The 12,821-nt window shown below is 37.3% G+C and overlaps 1 non-coding gene across 1 annotated transcript; it reads left to right on the top strand.

The window, feature by feature from the left end:
- Positions 1 to 10,785: 10,785 nt before the first annotated feature.
- TRNAS-GGA (transfer RNA serine (anticodon GGA)) lies at positions 10,786 to 10,861 on the top strand. Its single transcript has one exon. It is a non-coding gene; the product is annotated as a tRNA-Ser (tRNA).
- The last annotated feature ends 1,960 nt before the right edge of the window (positions 10,862 to 12,821 follow it).

Here is a 12,821-nt window from a genome sequence, read left to right as displayed (position 1 = left end):
GAAGATATTACAGCTTGGCTGGAACATATTATGCCCCACTGAGAAAGTCTTCTGGCTGCACTGAGTTTTTGGACTGTTTCTGACTTTCTGATGAGTCAGGTTGATGCCACATGACAGTTACCTCCACAGCCCAGGTCAGAAGCCATCTCTGGTGAAGCCTTTCTTGACATTTCCAAACTCCAGGCTGAACTAACAGCGTTCTCTTTGTTGTCAGTCAGTGCATTCTACATCCTTGTGATAAACATTGTATGGATGCTTACAAATCTCTATTCAGCTATATTGTGACTTACTTGAGGGTAGCATTTCTGTTTTAGACTTTTTAATAGAGGCAGTATAGCAAGTTAGGAAGAATCCGAGCTTCCAAGCCAGACCTGGTTTCAAATCAATTTCGTTCCTATGTTGTCTTGAATTAAGTACCCAAAGTTTAGTCTCAGTTACTTTAAATGGAAAAGGTGTAATGTCTAATTCCATAAGGCTTTTTGCAAAGTGAAAAAAGGCCCTCGAATATTTCATTTCCTTATTTCTTACCTAAAGCCTAGTGTCTGCCTGAAACATCAGAGGCAGTCAATAGTCTCATGTACTTAGACCTAGAATATCCTAGTCACCATCTCCCTTCTTCCTAAACAAGTTGGCTCCTTTTCAATGCTGGTAGCCGGACAAGGGCGTGGGATGGATACCTTGCCTGATGGCCAGGCCTCATCACTGAGGATATTCATTGAGACCATGGTGAGAGAGTCAGCTGTTCAGGACGCTGTAAAAAAGGTGTTATCTCTGTGTAGAAGTTAATTCAGATGATGGTGACCTTGTTCATTCAACAGATAGCTTTTGAGCATTTCCTATATGCCTGTCAACTGTGCCACATGCTCTAAAGATTGTAATGTAGTGGATGGCAAAGACTTTTAAATTAAACAGATTAAAAAATTACAACTAAATCAAGTAAGTGTTATTAAGGAAAGAAAGAAATCCTGAGATCCTGAGTTCCTTTCCAAACCTGCACTACACGATTTAATGTCTAGATTTCCAGCAAAGTAGAAAATTGATCCATAAATTGCAGGTGGAAATTTCAAGGTCCTTTGTAAATTTGTTCATCCCTACTCATTTAATCTTCCTTTCTGTTTCTTCCTGATCCGCCCATCTAGTCTGGATCTTCTGGTGGCCTCATCAACATTCCCATGTAGATCCCTTTACCTTGGAACCTTTTCCATCCGGCTACTTACAATGCTATTAATACTCCTGTTCTGTTTCCACCAATAGAAAAGGAGCTGGTGAGACTAAATAAGCTTTCAGATTTCTTAGCTTTGAAATATTTTGATTCTTTTAATGCTGCTAGTGAAGGAGGAGGGCAAAGTATGTTCCTTACATTTTTATTTCTAAATTTTATTTTCAGTGCATGGTTATCACGACGAACTGTTTTTAGCTTTTCCTGGTATCGGAGCTCCAAAGAGAAGAAGCTGGAATGTAGAGCATGCATTACATGAAAAGTGAAATGTTTTGAAAGGGCTTTGAAGTGTTGAATAGGAATATTGTATTAAGAACATTCCACCAAATGGAAGAAGCCTGGAAACTGGACAAGCTGCGGATGTGCAGATGGTGTTGCTAACCATCAGTTAAGTAGAGAACACAGCCTATGTGTACAGATCGATATGTCATGTGTCTTTATACATTGGGATGTACCAAGAAGTTGTCAGCAGTTGTTATCTCTGTATGTATTGCCTCCAACCAGAGTAGTCAAATTGCTCATGTTACACAGCCTCAAGTTTCAGTGTAGTCTGTACTAATGTGAATGAATCCATTTAAGAAATCTCATGTGAGAGAAGATGCTCCCAAAGATGAAAATTGACATAAAATGGTGGGTTCGTTTGTGGATGAGTTGGGGGCCAGAGGAGGTGCAGAAAGGAAGACCCTCTAGCTTTATAGTTCTTTTAAAAATCTCCTTTATTCTCATGTCAGACAGTCTACAAACTGTAATAATCCAGTGTACTGTATAGCACCCCACAACGTTTTACAGTTAGAACGTGTGCAGCAGGCTCGGCCTCCGTCAACACTAATGTTCAAGAACTGCAGAGGGTCCTAGACTTAGTCAGTCTGACCGTGAGTCAGTCGGCCCCTTGGAGTATTACAGAGAGGTGTTATTTCTCAGAGATAAGGAACAAAGAGGTCTTAATATCCGGCTCAGCCAGGGCAGGAAATTGCCTACTTCCTGAGCCAGAGTGGTAGAGGCTGTGGGATGGGAGCCAGATATTGGGGGGACGAGGCAAGTAAATCACTGGAGACCTCCGGATTTTATCGTCGGGCGCATGGACTTTGTATCAGATGTCAAGAACTCATTTTGTCTTTAGCACAGAAAGATACTTGGCAAAGAATTAATTACACCAGAGCATTCTTATAAATGTCATGAACGGACATTAGTTTTCACAGATGATATTCATTCTCAGATGTTTGTACTTTTCATTCCTGAACCTCTTCAGTCTGTGGTATGTGACAACATTTTAATTTTAAAGACTATCAATTATCCTGTTAATTCTAAATTCTACTATAGAAGCGTAAAGAACCAGGTTGACCTTTACATCCCTAGTCCTAATTACATAAATATGCTTTTATAGACCTTCCGTCCAATCCCAATGACACTGACAAACTAGTTGGCAAAGCACTTAACCTCTCCAGCTTTCTTTTTTTCTCATTTATATCAAGAGTGTTGAATTAGATGATCTCAAAGATCTGGGCTCTAGAGAAAGGTGGCAGAGATCCCATAAGTACAAGGCTGTACAAAGGAACAAGGAAATCTTTGTGCTCCTGGATTCCTGAGTCGCAGCCTCTGCACATCCAGTTATTAGATGTGGGACATTCGGAACAGTCTCTGATCTTCTCAAGCTTGTTTCAGTATTTGTAACTGGAGTGCTGTTTGAGTCATGTTTGTTATACAGTTAATGACACTGGCTATTGAAGCATCTAACCTCTTTTTAGTAGCTGCTCTTTCCCCCTCCCCCTTTCCTTCCAGCATTATGCAGACATATTTTACAACCTGTTATTAGGAAAAACCCAGGAATCAGATGGTAATACTGAAAGAAAAGAAAGGTTAATGTACAGGAGGCGCTATCTAAAGACTGGTTAAATTTTGACAAGCAAAAATAAGGATGAAGAACAGTCTGCACAGGGCAGAATGTCATAATTAAAAGCATGGGGGCTCTCACAAAAGGTAGATGCAGAGAAGGATAAGTAGTCTGATGCTATTGAAATGTAGGCAGTAGTGGCCAGGGTTAAGATATATATTTTGTTTCTATCTCTCTTCCAATTTATACTCAAATGTTTGTACATTATGCACAATATTCTCTATCCTTTTTTTCCTTTTAAAAACGTATCTTGGAGATCATCATGTATCTGTACATAAAGCTTTTTCCTTTATTTACTACTTATAATATACCATTATATCTATGCACTGTAATTTATATAAGCAGTATTCTATTGATGAATATTTAAATGGTTACCATATTTTGCTCTTATAAACAAGGTGGCAGTGAATAATCTTATGTATCTATCACCTTACCACATGCGCAAGTGAGTCTGTAGAACATAGCCTTGCATGAATTGCTCGTTAAAGGGTATGTGTATTTGTAACTGTGATAAGTGTGGCCAAAATGCCCTGCAGACTGGCTTCACTGATTTCAGTACAAGTGGTCTGTATGGAAGTGTTTCATTCCCTGAACTCCAGGCAATACAGAGTTATACTTTCTGAAATTTGCCAATCTTCTTAATTTAAAAATGTGATTTTAATGTACTTTAAAGTAGCATTCCTTGAATATCTTTTTATGTATTTAAGAGCTGTTTGTTTTTCCTTTGCTGTGCTCTGTTTATAGTCTCTGCTCATTAGATGACTGATTGTGTTTTTTCCTTACTGATTAGTAGAAATTCTTTATATACTAGAGATATTAGCTTTTTGTTTCTTATGCAAACATTTTCTCTCAATTTTTTGTTTGATTTTTATCTTTGATTATTATGAGTCTTGCCTTAAAATTTTAAAAAAAGTTTTATATAGTTAAGTTTATACATTTTTTTAGGGCTTCTAAATTTTGCTTATACTTAAAAAAATTTCTCACTTGAGATAAGAAAATTTTTTTCATAGTTTTTTCTACTACTTTTATGATTTCATTTTTTACTTTTAAATCTTTGATCAACTTTAAATTTATTCTGGGGAGTGATATGAATCCAATTTTTTTTCAGGTGTTAACCCAGTTTCCTCATTACAAATTATTACAGAATTCATATTTTCAATGCCATTTTGAAATGTTTTCTATGTGTTTAGTATATTACTGTATGTATTGGGATCTATTTCTAGATTTTCTTTTCTCTTTCCGGGGCTTATCTGTCTATTTATGTGCAAATAGCAAAAATTTAATTTTTATTAGATTTATAGTCAGTATCAAAACCTGATAGAAATATTTTACTTGTCTTGTTCAGTTTTTCAGAAAATTTCTGACTATTTTTACTTGCTTATTTTTCTGGATGATTTTTTAGATTCAATTATTGTACCCTCTAAAACAAATGTATCAAATTTATAAATTAACTGAGATGACGTTGAGTTCTTAAATATCTTTTGTATATTAATTTCCAGGCATGCTCTATACTTTTCTTTATGTTCAAATGTGTATGTGTGCATGCGTGTAATGTACATGTATGTGAATGTGTGTGTTTTGTGATTCACAAAAATTTAAGATTTTTTTCATATTGATCTTATTTATTTCTGGTATATTCCTAGGTTTTGTTGTTACTGCTTTTGTAAAGGGAATCTTTTCTCCTGTAGATCACCTTGTTGGGGATTGTCTGTATGTATAAGGGCTGTTATTGTACATGAATTTTTTACCCAAATACCTTGCAGAGTTCTCTTATTGATAGGATACATTTTAAAAATTATCCCCTTGTTCTTTTTCCAGGTATATAATCATGTCATCTGCAAATGATGATTTTACCTTCTTTCCTTTTTTTATACCCTAGTTTATTATTATTATTATTAAATTGTGTTGGCTAATACATTTAGGACAGGGTTAAATGAAAGTAATGATGATAAACATGTATGTCTCATCCATGACCTTAGTAGAAATGTTTCCCTGGAACAGTCTAAATATCATCAGAATTATCAATTTTTTAAAGATTTGGTAAAAGTATCCCATTAAGTCAGATGATGATTGAGATATATATTCCTTTGCATTATAAAATATAACTATTGTTCCCATTTTATTGAGTTTTTAAAATCAGGAATACATAAACAGAGAACAAAGGGAAGAAAATAGACCATGTAGTGTAAAGATTTTAATAGAATCAATAAAAATAGAAAGCATAACATGAATGACAGAATTAAGAGCAAACAAGGCTGCCTTTCATAAATATAAGTGGATAACTCATCTATTTAAATAACATGTTTACTCATAACAAAATATCCAACTCTATGTTTTATATAAGAGTTATGCCTAAAATATACATCTTGGAAGAGCTGAAATGAATAGTTTATTAAAAAAACCCTCTGATCTCTTTTAAACAGATAAAAAGATGTTTTCTATTATCTATCCAACAAACCTGTATTGTTCAGTCTAATGTACTTTCCACAATAAGCATTTATAAGTTTACTTAGAAAATATTTCTAATTAATAACTGATGAATGTTGTCTGGCTATTTTTAGATTAATATAATCATTCTTTGATTTTCCTTCTTTCATAGGCTTGATGTTTGGCATTACTTCACAGATGGTCAGAGAGGAAAAATAAGTGAATAAATGAAATACGTGAAAGTACTAGGAAAATATAGTGCTATTCAAAAGCAAAGTGAAATTATCAGGCTCTTATCACTGCTAGAGAGCTGTCACTTTAAGACCTCAATACCTTTGTCAATCTTACTTTCTTAGTTCACATTTTTTCTTTTAATGAAATTATGAACATTTATCATTGTTGCTGTCTTATTTCTCTTATTCTATGTGATTCATTTGGTGGTGTGGCAATTTTCAAGTCTAAACTGGAGAGTAGTTTCTTCTGGCATTCCAGTTTATACTAACAAATACCAAATTTAAAACATATGATTAGCAGAGTCACATTATTTGCACATTTAACTCATAAAATTCCACCTTACAACCTGCACCAACTTAAAGAAGAACACTTTGAATAAGGGGATTCACCCACAATTTCCCTCAGTGATCACAAGAGCCAGGCAGAGGGTGAAAAGGGGGATGTGGTTCTGATCTTTGTTTCCATGCTCTCATGGCATGAGCATCTTACTCCCTGAGCTCAGAGCCTGACCCCCAGCGGAGCACACTGCCCTCACAAAACACTTTCATAGTTACCTACATGTTTTTTTAATCCTAACATAAACCCTCCAATTGTCCAGTAGCATTTGCATGCCCCATTATTTGACTATCACAAATAATTTTCTCACAGAAGTGGGACTGAATTGGAGGCCATCTGCAGCAGCGTGAAATATCTCCCTCAGAGTTTATTGAATGCTTCCCATAGGCTCCACCTTTTCTCTCACAGGTTCTTGTTGGGTAGGATCAAAATCTAGCCAAGGAGCTAGGCACAAAGAACAATGGGGATTGGTCATGGGCAAAAAAGCTCCAAAGCACGGAAGTATGCAGCAAGCTTTTTAAAAGCAAGGTATTTATGGTAGTTTAAAACCCAAGTGGATGTTGAGGATAAAGGAGGTTGGAAACGAAGGCTGTTTCAAAGTGAATTGAACTGCTACTCTAAGAAATTGGACTTCATCCTTTTCTTACAAAAAGCCATCATCTTATTTGGAAGCTGGAATCAGGTTGTTTTGGACTTCTGCACACGTACCAGAGGTGAGACTCACGTTCAGATGTCCCAGTTCAAATTCAGTGCGCTTCAACTCCCCCAGACTGCCTCTATGGCAGAGTCCCAGTCACTTTTTATTTCTGCAGTTAGGCTGGTCTGTTATTCACTCACCACTGTACTGGTCATGACTGACCTCCAATCATCTTTTGGGATACCTCCGTCCTGACAGTGACTCTGGGCCTTTTCTTTGTTTGGCGTTTCAAGATGGTGGGAAATCTAAAGAGTTGTCAAAAGCAGACGGTTGGAATGTAGGGTTACTGGGCTGTGAAATTTCTGTGGAAAATTCAAAACACCCTGCACTTAACACAATGCCAGAGCTGATTAGTGCAGTTTATTGCTAAGCCCCAAGGGACACCTGCAGGCTTTTCCCTTCAGTCTAGAACCCCTGGCCTGAGGAAAGGTGTAATGCCACGTTAGTTCCGCACTCTTTCTATTAGAGTTTACTCAAAGCTGCCGCCACCAGATGTGTTACAAACGAACGTTAATTCTGCTCCAGCATCTGGATCGCATGTACAATGAGGGGCAAGATTTATGCCCTGCTGAAGCATTCCCCGGTTTTTAGCACAGAAGTGATTGAACTCCAGATGTTAACAAAATGCAGAGACCTTTTAGTATGATTAAAAACATGATTTCTTGTTTTGCTCATGACAAAAACCATTGGATTAACTTATTAGAAGTGGAGCTGCCGTCCTGTTCATTGGAAGCTGTGTCTACTTTAGCTATTGGAGCTTGTCGTCGAAGATTTTATGAAGAAAGAATGACTTACCAACTCCTAAAATCAACAACTTCCAGGGCCCTTTCAAAATCAGGGTTACAAAGGTAGTAATCCTCTAATAACCACGATACAGATTTAGCTGAGAATGAAAAGCAACACAAGGGTTTGTGTCAATTAATCAAATTAGGATCTTCTCCCTTTAACTGTATTATCAAGAAACATGGAACCACTGCTTTAGAACTAGAATGATCCTTCAAAGGTCATCTGTCTGCTCTTCTGTTCCTCAGTCTTTTCCTTCCTGCACCCTGCAGAGAAGAAGAGAATGGTCTCCTTTCAGAGTTAGACAACTGAGTTACAGAGCCGATGATTTGGTACAGGTCTCAAAACCAGTAAACAATGACCTTGCTGAATTCAATCTTCTATTTTCAAAGTACTGTACAGTATTTCCTCAATGACGAGATAAACTTTGCCCATAATTGACTTTTTTCCATAGTGTGAATGCATCTCATATTTAGTGTGGCCACTTGTCAAGTTTATTTATTGTATTTTAAGTTTATTTATTTTTGTGTTTATAGTTGTTATTAAATTAAGTGTGCATATGACAGTCAATGGCATCTTAGAATCACGAAAATATGGTAACTATTGATTTCATCAGACAGAAATCTTGAATTAATAAGCTATTGCCTGGACCTTTTAGTACTACCATAATCTAGGAATCTGTAAAATGATCATTATGCTGATGAGAATATGCTTTTCCATAAAGATGCTCATTTTACTGCATTCTCAGCCTTACCTAGCCAGGATAAAGGAGGACCTATATTGCCTTTAATATAAAACTGTAAATAGAAAATATGATCATCTTGCATACTTGATTCATCATGAGTTTAGTCTATTTCCAGTATTCTTTTCAAGAGTTTATGGACTTACTATCTGAATGTTTCATGAACTTTCATGATCATGGCATCTCCCCTGCCAGCTAAGTATGAATGTTTCATGAATTTTAAGACCTAAAGTTCTCATTTACCTTCAGTGTGTTTGGTTATTTATTCTGTTCTAGTGTCTTTTGTGTGACTCTGAAGAATATAATAAATATACCTAAATGTGTGTAAGTTAAAAATAGCATACTCATAATCATGAGTGATTTACAACTTAATAGCTAAGAACTGAAGAATTCTTCAGTTTTTTCTCAGGAAGTGCCTTTTCTTCAATTTATTTGTACATGCTTTACTGTTTGACTCCAAATTTCCTTGTCAAACTTGCTGTAGAACTTGGTCCATTTCACATTTCCCTCTAAAATCCACTCATACGTTGTAAATTTAAAGATTGTATAGGGGAATGGGAGGTAGGTACTGGGTTTGTTTTCATCATGAACTTAGAGCAAACAGTTTACACACAACTCTTAGCTAACAACTTACACATCCCCCAAGAGTTGCATGCATTGTTTTGTTTTGGTTTCTTCACAAACACAACACCAACCTTGCATTATTTTTTTCTTTCCTCCAGGATTTTCTGTCAACAACTTAAAGTTCCTCAATCCCCAATCATTCAAGCTTGCATTCAACAAATAGTTGAAGGCCTACTCTGAAGTTGTCACTCACCTACTACCCATCATATACCAGGCAACAGGGGTACAACAGCAAACAAAACAAAATCCCTGCTCTCATGGAACTTACTTTCTCCCAGGAGGTGAAGGTGTTGTATGTGGCAGATGTCAGATTATGATAAGTGCAATGAAAAAAACCATATATCGGGCTAGATGGAAAGAATGAGTAATTGGGGTGCATGTATGCATGCGTGTGTGTGTATTTGGGGGAGGGGGAGGGTCTTGCAGTTACAAAGGGAGGCTAGGGAAGTCCTCTCTGAGGTGACATCTGAGAGAGACCTGAAGAAATAAGGAGAGTGACCCTGAGGAGTCAGTGGAACAGTTCAGCTCTGCTCTTGCTCTTACCACTGATGTTCAAGATGAATCCTTACAGTACCCCACAAAACAGAGTCTACCAGCAGCAGAACTGACCCTCCTTGGGCACTTTGCAACTATCTTTTGTTAACTGTTCCTTGAAATCTTACCCCAATTCCTAAAAAGCTAATTAACCAAACTTGTCTTGACATAAGAATCACAAGCCAAGTTTGTCAATGTGGCTCAACTTTTAAGTAGAATTCTTATAAGGCAGTTTCCAAAAATAGGAATGACATATATATATCCTTCTCTTTTATTAACTTAACCTAATACTGTTTTTCTAGAAATCTTTCTCAAAGAGATACAAATCTGGGCAAAACTTTAAGTGCAGAAATTATCTTTGAGATGTTATTGAGAAAAATGAAAATTAAAAAATCTAAACTCTAACATAATTTATTATTAAAATAATAGAATTAACCAACAGAGCTGATTAAGCTATTTAATGCCTACAAATAACTACTGATGACCAAACTGTTTTCTAAAGTGCTATACTGTTTTACACTACCACCATCAATGTGTGAGAGTTTCCATTAAATTTCATCTAAAAACTGAATATTGACAGTTTAAAATGTTTGTCATTCTGAATGTATTTGTGGTAATGTTTCATTGTGGATGTGATTGGTGTTCCCTTGATTACTGATGTGGAAATCTTTACTCCTGCTTATTGGTCATTTATTTTTATTTTGAAAAAGGTCTGTTCAAATATTTGTTACCTATTTTTGAAAAATCGTTTTTTTCTTATAATTGTAGGAATTATACTACATATATATACATATATATACATACATACATATAAATAGCTCTCTACTTAAAATGGTTCAAAATTAATGTTATCTTTTTTACTTTACAGTGGTACAAAAGCCATATGCATTCAGTAGAAACTGTACATCAGATTTTGAATTTTGATCTTCCTAGCCTAATGGGATGAGTTGTATTTCCAACCATCTTTGCTTACCTAGTCCTCTTGGATTGGCTGCTGGACATTGTGACTATTAAAGATGAGATTGTGTATTTTGTTTAGTTTTCTTAAAAACTGTTAAATTTTGTTTTGAATGTCATGTAGATTGAGATTCATCTTAATTCTGTCAGGCTTAAAAAAAAAAGCTTTCATTTTTCTTTTTAATCCTGGTGTGATCAGTTTTTTTATCTTTTTAAACTTTTAGTACTGTCTTTTTATACTAGTGTTCTAAAATATGTCGGTACTGTGCCTTCATTTGGCACTTTTCTCTTTTACTGGCTAGACACCTGGTCAGTAATCTCAATCAAAAACTCTTTATCCAGCCCTGGCCGGTTGGCTCAGTGGTAGAGCGTCAGCCTGGAGTGCAGAAGTCCTGGGTTCAATTCCCAGCCAGGGCACACAGGGGAAGCGCCCATCTGCTTCTCCACCCCTCCCCCTCTCCTTCCTCTCTGTCTCTCTCTTCCCCTTCCGCAGCAAGGCTCCATTGGAGCAAAAATGGCCCGGGCGCTGGGGATGGCTCCTTGGCCTCTGCCCCAGGCGCTAGAGTGGCTCTGGTTGCAACAGAGCGACGCCCCGGAGGGGCAGAGCATCACCCCCTGGTGGGCAGAGCATCGCCCCCTGGAGGGCGTGCTGGGTGGATCCTGGTCGGGCGCATGCGGGAGTCTGACTGTCTCTCCCCATTTCCAGCTTCAGAAAAATACAAAAACAAACAAACAAACAAACAAAAACTCTTTATCCAAATAAGTCAAAGTGTCCTCTCCATTTTGTTTCTCTGTCAAAAATGCATTTATTTAGATGTTAAACCTTCTAGGTCTTTCTATTCTCTAATTTTCTTTATTGATATAATCCTGTTCTTGTTTCATGGATGTTTTAACTTATATCTCAGGATTTTAGGAACACTATATATTTTTTAAGTCAGAAGCATAACATCTTTAAATCTATTTCTGACTCTGATTCTATTACCCCCTCCCCCAACCATAAAAAAAGGATCTTGTGATGCTTTTCTGCTTTTATCTCTTCTAAATTTCTTCCCTACCCTGCTTGTATGGAAAAGCCACTGAAAGCTGCTTGGGTTGGGCAGGCAAATTGGGTGGGTGGGGTCTCAGGGAATCACCAGGGCGGGGCTAACAGCATTATCCAGGTTGATGGAGACTCAGATATGGTGTCCACCTGCCTGCTCTGTGAGGGGAGGGCTCAGCAAAAGAACAATGGTTTCTGTAAGCACTTCTGTCTAGGAGAAAGCTGCCCCTCCAGTGCTCCCTATGATGCCAGACAGTTAAGTTTCTCTCTCTATGTCCCTGGTGCCTTTCAAGTTGCTGCCCAACACTGGAGCCCAGAGAGAGTGAGTCTGAGTAAGTCCTGTGGGCCCTTCCAGAGGAACACCTGGGGTTCCAGCAGCCTGCTGCCACTGAGCCACAATCCAAGCTGGTTTTTACAGCCAGAACTTTTGGGGACTTCTCTTATTGGCACTGGAATCCTGGATCAGGGGGGCCTGGTGTGGGGTTGAGTCCCATTGCTCCTCAGGGGGGACCTCCCAATTTTTATCTACCACACATGTGTGTGGAACCAGCCTGTCTGTGTCTTGTCCCTCCTACCAGTCTTGATGTGGCTTCTTCTTTATATTCTTAGTTATAGAACTTCTGTTTAGTTAGACTTCAGGTGGTTCTGAATGGTGGTCCTGTAGTTAGTTGTAATTTTGATGTGGTTGTGGGAGTATTTGCATACCATATTTACCTACAACACCATCTCTGGAGTTGCCTCAGTTAGTTTAGCCCTACAACTAAGGTGCAGTCTCTCTGGAGTCTCTACTCCATGCTTTGGGTATTCAAAAAAGTCTCTTCATTCTGGATGATTAGAATTCAAATGTCTCAAAAGTGTTTTCAGAAGAAAGCTGATGGACTGTTGGGGTTCACCTAATGTTCTGGTCTTGTAGAGAGTATATAGTATTGTGTTTGAAAACAGTTGTTTTTTATATTTCTTATATTTTGTCTATTTTTCTAGTTGTTTATGACTGGAAGGTATTTTGTCATGGTCAGAAAAATAAGTTTGTCCTTTATTTTAAAAATCTTTTAATAGTTTCTAAATTTTCTATAAGGAGAATGTATTGCTCAGACAATATATGTAATATTAAAGTATGAGTTCCTGATTGCTTCTGTAACAAGTTACACTAATTTAGTGGCTTTAAATGCACAAGTGTATTATCTTACAGTTTTGTAGGTCAGAAGTTCAGCAAGAGCCTCACTGAGCTGAAGTCAATGTGCTGACAGGCCTGCATTCCTTTGCGAGGCTCTAGGGGAGAATGTGTTTCTTTGCTCTTTCCAGCTTTTAGAAGTCGCCTGCATTCCTTGGCTCCTGGCC

This window comes from Saccopteryx bilineata, chromosome 2, assembly GCF_036850765.1.
Source record: "Saccopteryx bilineata isolate mSacBil1 chromosome 2, mSacBil1_pri_phased_curated, whole genome shotgun sequence".
Lineage (NCBI taxonomy): Eukaryota > Metazoa > Chordata > Mammalia > Chiroptera > Emballonuridae > Saccopteryx > Saccopteryx bilineata.
This window is presented reverse-complemented; position numbering and strand designations above follow the sequence as displayed.